This window comes from Castor canadensis, chromosome 5, assembly GCF_047511655.1.
Source record: "Castor canadensis chromosome 5, mCasCan1.hap1v2, whole genome shotgun sequence".
Lineage (NCBI taxonomy): Eukaryota > Metazoa > Chordata > Mammalia > Rodentia > Castoridae > Castor > Castor canadensis.
Window position 1 is genome coordinate 126,952,714 of NC_133390.1, and position 6,996 is coordinate 126,959,709.

General features: G+C 44.2%; 1 long non-coding RNA gene across 1 annotated transcript; it reads right to left on the reverse strand.

Annotated features, from left to right (window-relative positions):
* Positions 1–2,732: 2,732 nt before the first annotated feature.
* On the reverse strand, positions 2,733–4,220 carry LOC141423328 (uncharacterized). The gene is made up of 2 exons (XR_012448107.1): positions 4,083–4,220; positions 2,733–3,366 (listed from the first exon to the last, which is right to left on the reverse strand). It is a non-coding gene; the product is annotated as an uncharacterized lncRNA (long non-coding RNA).
* Between the last annotated feature and the right edge of the window lie 2,776 nt (positions 4,221–6,996).

A 6,996-nucleotide genomic window follows, 5' to 3' on the forward strand; every position in this document is an offset into this window, starting at 1 on the left:
TTAAACTGACTTTGGTTCCTTGCAACAGTGTGTGTCCTAACCAGTAACAGCACATCCCGATAACATGGTGATGATGGGAGAAGTCAGTTTATCCAAGCTGCTACTTAGCAATGGGAAGATTAAAAAAAAAAAAGTTTGAGCAAGCAACTGCAGTTGTTTAGAGGGGTGAAAGCATGGGAGATTCTAGAAGGAGAGACAGCAGGGAGGGTGGGCACTCAGGAGTGTCTGGAGCTGGGGCAGGGCCTGTAGCTCAGTTGGTAGAGTGCCCACCTAGCACATGTGAGACCCTGGGTTTGACCCCCAGCATCACCACCAAAACAAACAAGGACCTGCAACCTGGCTTCGGTCATTGCCGTGGGAAAGCTGAGCGTGAAGGAGCAGAGTTGGTGAGCTGGCCTCCAAGAATTTAACTTAATGAGTACTAAAAGCATGTCATATCTCAACAACACGTAGATTCTCTTGAGAGCTGGCTTCCTTCCATCTCCATAAGAGATTTAACCAAAGAACTAGGCTGAAAGTTCTGGCATATAGCAAAAAGAACTTAGAGATCAAAGGTAGTACTTTTTTCCCCCCAAATTAAAACTACATACAATGAGTTGCTACTTCATAGCTTCTAAGCTAAAATTTTTCAAAACCTGACAGCACCAAGAGCTGGTGAGGTTGTGGTGCACCTGGAGTTCTCACACATGGGAAATGGCAGTTACTTATAAAGCTAAACAAACAGCTACAATATGATCCAGCATTCCATTCCTCGATCTTCACCCGTGAGAAATATGTCCACAAAAAGACTTATGCAAGAAGATGCTAACAGCTAGGTTCATAGTTGCCCCAGTCTGGAAACAAACCAAATATCTATCAAATAGTGAATGAATAAAGAGGTTGTGAGATACTATATTCACGAAATGGAATATTTCTCAGCAACGAAAAGAAACAAACTGCTGATACCCATGAACAACATAGATGAACCACCAAAATATTATGCTGAATGAAAGAAGCCAGACCAAGAATCCTAAGGTTAGATTCTGTCTATATAAAATTCTAGAGAAGAAAAAGCAAATCTTAGTGACAGGAAGTAGATCCATGGTTGCCTGGGGGTAGAGATGGAAGCTAGAGAAATACTATATGTCTTTATTGTGGTGGAGATTACATGGGTGTGAACATTTGCCAAATTTCACAAACTGTTCACTCAAAATGTGCATTTTTAGTGTAAATTTTCCTTGATGACATTTATTCTAAAAGAAAAAATTGGGATATTATGAAATGCCCCTGAGAGCCCCCACCGTCTGCCATGCCGGAGTCTGTACTAGGTGTGTAGTCTTGTGGAGAGCTGGATGGAGGGGTTTCATCCCCGTCTACCCACTGGAGCTCAGCAAAGTGCCTGGAGCAGAGTTCGTGCCCAGTACTGCTGCAGCGAGGAGAGCGGGAGGGGGAGCACCCAGAACATTTTGCAGGATCAGCAAGTCGGGGAATGAAGACCCACAGAGAGGACAAGCCTGAGAGGGACCCAAGAAACCAGAGTAGTGAGAACCGGAGCGCCGAGGGGGCTCAGGAGCTCAGACCTGGGCCAGCAGGCTCTTGTGCACCACAGGAACCCAGTACCAAGCAGGTCAGCAAGGACCTGGTGACAAAGAGCCAGACCTATGGAGGCACTTATGGTGCTGGGAAATAAGTTGGCAGAAAGGGACTTAAGAAATGAGCACTACTAAGTGGTGAGTGAGCTGGGTACCTGAGAATACACACAACCGACAGTTTCTAGGACGTATAAATGGCTGTCCGTTTATGAGTCATAGGGTTAATAACTTCCAACCATTTAATGACATACTGTTAGGTCGAACATGTGAAATTACCACTGTTAAACTCTTTGACCTACAAAAATGTAATTTCATGTGATTCAACCTTGTACTTGACAAGTTGCTTTCACATACAATGTGAGTCGATCCACAAAATACCTTCTCCCTGGCTTGGGTTTGTAACCCTGTGGTGGAGTACTTGCCTCGCATACACGATGCTTTGGGTGTGACCCCTAGCACTGAAAAAAAAAATCCCCTTAAATTAGGCAGGTATCCACAGCTCTGTTTAACTCATAAAGACAGTCAAGTCCCCACTGAGTGGCCAGTGACTTGCTCAAGGTTACAGAGTGAGCAATTAGAATTGCTTGGACTGACATGAGACTCATCTCACTCCTGGCTCTGGCTCCTCCAGCCTCATCTACTGAAAACATATGCAGGTAAACTGCAGGGTGTGGAGATAGCACTTGCAGTGACCTATTCGGCAATAACCTTTAAAATGTTTGTTCCCTAGGCTGGGCACTGTGGCTCAAGCCTATAATCCAGCTACTTGGGAGGCAGAGATCAGGAGGATCATGGTTCGAGGCCAGCCCAGGCAAAAAGTTTCCAAGACTCCCCCCTCAACCAGTGTGCTCGGTACAGTGGCACATGCCTGTCATCCCAGCTATGTGGAGAAGCATGAGCTTTTTTTTTTTATGCTTGGTCCAGGCCAGCCAGGCATAAAAGTGAGACTCTATCTCAAAAATAACCAGAGCAAAAAGCACCAGTAGAGTAGTTCAAGTGGTAGAGCACCTGTCCAGCAAGCAGGAAGGTCCTGAGTTCAACCCCCAGTACCACAAAAAAAGTTTGTTCCCTTGGACTTGGGGGTGGCCTCTCAGGAGTCTAGGGTTTATGCAAAAAGATGTTTTGATCCTGGTCTTATGTAGGGAAAAAAACTAGAGTCAGTCTAAAACCTTAAGAGTAGGAGAATGCTGAAGTAAGACATGGCCTCACTCCCACCAACCCTCCCAAGTTCAAGTTCATCCAGAATCGGACAGTCCCACCAGCTCGGATGGATTCACTTTGTGTTTTCCCAGACGCGTTTCTCGAGCTGTGCTGAGCTGGCGTTGCTAGGTTGGTTATGAAACTGAAGAACAGCTGTTAAAGTGCAGTCTTTCCGAAAATATCTAACGGAGAAAGTAAGCTGTACTCACACAAAAAAATCAATGCCATTAAAAACAGTTTAGGAGACATTTTTCAAAGGAAGCGTCTGTAGCGTAACTTGAAATTTACAAGTGGCAGAGCACATCAGGTAGTAAAGGATCATGGGGGGGTTGATTTTCTTTGTTTTTCTGAATTTCCCCCCAATTTTCTCCAATGAGCATGAAATACATTCACAATCAGAAAGCAGTAGTTTCAGCAATTTGAAAAAGAGCAGGATCTTCTTAGTGGAAAATAAAGATCTTCCACCCTCTCATAAAAGAGGACAGTGGCCAGAGCCATCTCAGATGAACCACGTAGAGGCTGTGCCCACTACCGTTGTCTCCTTCTGGAAGGAGGGCTGGTTGTCTGGACATCCTTTTTCTGTTTACAAAGGGTCCTGTGGGTAAAGTAGAGAGAACTAGATGAAGGAATGGGGCTGTCTTTGAAAGGCTGTGGTCTATTCCAAACACCTGACTTCATTTTCAAATTTTGATAAAAGATTAGTGAGAGAGTACATACCTGTATACCGATGTGTAACAGAGAAAACTGAGGATCTACGTCTGTACAGCCTGGCCTGCATGGAGAGGTGTTCTTGCTGTCACACTAGTCTGCTGCCTTACATAATTCTAGGACATTCTTCCAGCATACTTAGAGCATGCTTCCTTCTACAAATGACCAAAACTGACATTTTGGTACGTGAAAAACTCTCAACTAATTAATTCCCTAATGTTTAGGGAAATGTAAATTAAATCCACAGTGAGCTGTCACCTCACACCTGGTAGAAGGGATAATATCAACAAGATGAAAGATACATCTTTGGGGGGACGTGGAGAAAAAGGAACGCTTGCACATTGTGGTAGGAATGGAAATTAGCCCAGCCATTGTGGAAAACAGTATGGAGTGTCCTCAAATAATTAAAAATAGAACTGCCATATGACCCCCTTCTGGGAATATATCCAAAGAAAATGAAATCAGTATGTTAAAGAGACATCTGCACTCCCATGTTTATCACAGTGTTGTTCACTACAGGCAAGAGAAGGAAGCCAGCTAACTGTCCATAACCACCAAGTAGATTTTAAGTGCCATGTTTCTGTACAGTGGCATACCACTCACCCTTTAACAAGAAGGAGACCCTGTCATTTTCAACAGCATGGATGAACCTGGAGGACATGTGCTAAGTGGAATAACCCAAACACAGGGAGACAAAGACTGCAACGATGTCACAGCCATGTGGAACCAAGCAGCACAGAATAGAATGGTGGGGGCAGGGTAGAGAGAAATGTTGGTAAAAGGGTACAAAGTCTCAGACAGGACTAAAAGGAAAACAGAAGTTTAAGCTTTAATTCCAAAGCTTTTTTTTTCCTTGTTTGTTTCCTTTTTATGAGTATTTTAATGTTTACATTTTATAGTGAACATGTATTATCTTTGTACCCAGAAAAAAGACAAAAATATTACTCCCAATTTTTAAGGATTAAAAAATACAAGTTTTTTAATTAAAAAGTTTAATTTCAGAAACCAAGTTTACCATTTATAAATGATAAACTAAAGCATAGTGCCATACAAAATTAGTAAGCTATTATGTTTTGGAAATGATTAAGAGATTTGTTTTCAAAAAGAATTCTTGATTTTGAGTTAAGACATAAATGGTGTGTTAGTTTTCGAAGGCTAACATAAGTACCACAGGTGAATTGGCTTAACCAACAGAAATTTATTTCCTCATAGTTCTGGAAACTATAAGTCCAAGATCAAGGAGTTGGCAGGTTTGGTTTCTTCTGTGACCTCTCTCCTTTGCTCGCAGATGGCCACCTGTGCATTGTCCATGTCCTAAACTCTTCTTACAAGTCTCTCTCTCTTTCTTTCTCTCTCGCTCTCTCTCTCTCTCGCTCTCTCTCCTCTCCCTTTCTCCTTCACTCCCTCCCTCTTTCTCTCTAACATATTTCTCATATTTCTGTTCAAGTATTTCACAAATGGAAACACTGAAGTCCACACAGCCTCACTTGCAGACAGACCAGAAGCCAGAGCCCCACCTATTTATTCCGAGGGGTGCCCAAGAAAAACCAAGACTTTCAGGCAGACCTTCTCACTGTGTTAAGTGTGGGGAGTGGATTATGAGAAGCCTATGAGAACGTGACATAAGCACAGTTGTGCTCAATGATCTACAGGCTGAGTTTAACATGGCCCCAGCTGCAGAAGAGTGAAAAATGCAGCACAGCTGCTTTTCCTAAGTTGTTTATGTTCAGAGAAGTAGGAATGTGGGTTTCTCTTGTTACAATGTCACACCACCTCCCTAAGAACTGGTGCTTCATGAACCCTTGTTTACCACTGGATATAAAAGACTCAGTGAGGGAGGACTCTGGGTTTTCTGGTGGAGGGTTTTTCCATGGGGGGATGGATTGATTGGTGGGCTGCTTGGGAGAATGATGCCACTGAGTTATGCTAAAGATTAAAGGGAACATGGGACAGTGCAAGTCTGCACCGAGAACTCTATACATAGGACTTAGGAAAGCTAAGCTAAAGAAAAGCTGAAGAGCACGTGGGGCAGTGCGAGTCTAAGGACCAAGGCTTTAAGACTTATGCTAATGTAGTTTTTAGATGCTGCTGCCATTGTTTGTCTGCAAGTCTGAGGGCAAAGACTAAGAGAGATTAAAGGGAACATGGGACAGTGCAAATCTGAGCACTGAGACTTTAAGAAAGCAAAAAAAGAAAACGGGACAGTGCGAGTCTACGAAAAGAGACTTTAAAGAACAGAAAAGACTTTAGAAGTAAGGTTTTAAAGAATAGTAAGGAAGCAAGGCCTTGAAGAATAAGAGAAAAGGAACAAAGTGAAAGAAGTGAATAATAGAGTAAAAAAGCAACAAGGCTGTTGTGCGTCTCCTTCCAAGCGCCCAGCACACTTGACCCCAACTTTGTGTGTGTCTGTCTTCTATCGTTTGTCTTTTCTGCATCTCCTGTCACCCCCAGTTAGCCCAGTTGGGTTCAGTAGCAAGAAAAAGCTTGCTCCACTTAAGGAATTAGGGAGTCCTCCCTGTGACTCTGCTTCTACATGCACAGCCCAAGAACATCGTTAGCACCCCATCTTCAGGTTACACTAAAGAGCATGCACAAAGCCAAACATGGTTGTGCACTCCTCAATCCAGCTACTTGGAAGCCATGACAGGTGATTGCTGTCTGAGGCCTGCCTAGGCAAAGTTAGTGTGAGACTGTCTGAAAAGCAAACTAAAAGCAAAACAGCTGTGGGCATGGCTGAATTAGAACACTTGCTAGCTAGGGCAAGGGCTAACTTCAATCCTCATTACCACAAAAGAAAAAAGCCATGAGGCACACTCATGGGGAGACATGGCAAACACAGGAAACACCCAGAAAATGAAAGAACAGTGTCATAGTCTTTGCTGTCTGCACCATCAAGCCCCCACAGGCACCCTCGCCAGCCGATGCCAATCTTCCCTCTTCGGTAATGGTATTGAAGTAGGCAAATGAGCTGGTAGCATTCTGCTAGTCAGCAGTCCACCTTCTGGTAGCTTTTCTAGGGACACATGGGGTGGAGGGCGGTGCCAGGACCCCCTGTGCGTAATACCAAATGATCTCATGTAAGCTAGTACTAAGAACAAAGGGTCTGAGCAGTGAAGCAAGTGTTAGCTGCTGCTTCTGTCTCTCCAATTGTGACCCAGTTCCCTTGGTACCTGAGTGCACTGGACGATACCTGTAGCCTGGACAAGGTGATGGACGACGAGGGTAGATGTGGGTCAAGGGCAGTTTTGTTTATGTTTGCTTCATCCTGGCTCCAAATGCTTTGCATCTCTGCTTCCCTAACATGCTAGGTCCAGCTGCCTTTCATCCCAGCCTAGTTCAGGTTTGCCTGACCGCATGAGGTCTCACTGAGTCCTCACCCAGCCCCATGAAGGAGCCGTCACCCCTACTTTCAGATGTGGGGATTGATCACAGGGCGGCTCTGAGACATCCACAGTCCAGCCCAAGCCCTCTACTCTCCATGTGCCTCCATTCCTCTTTTCTTGAACCCCCAGATACA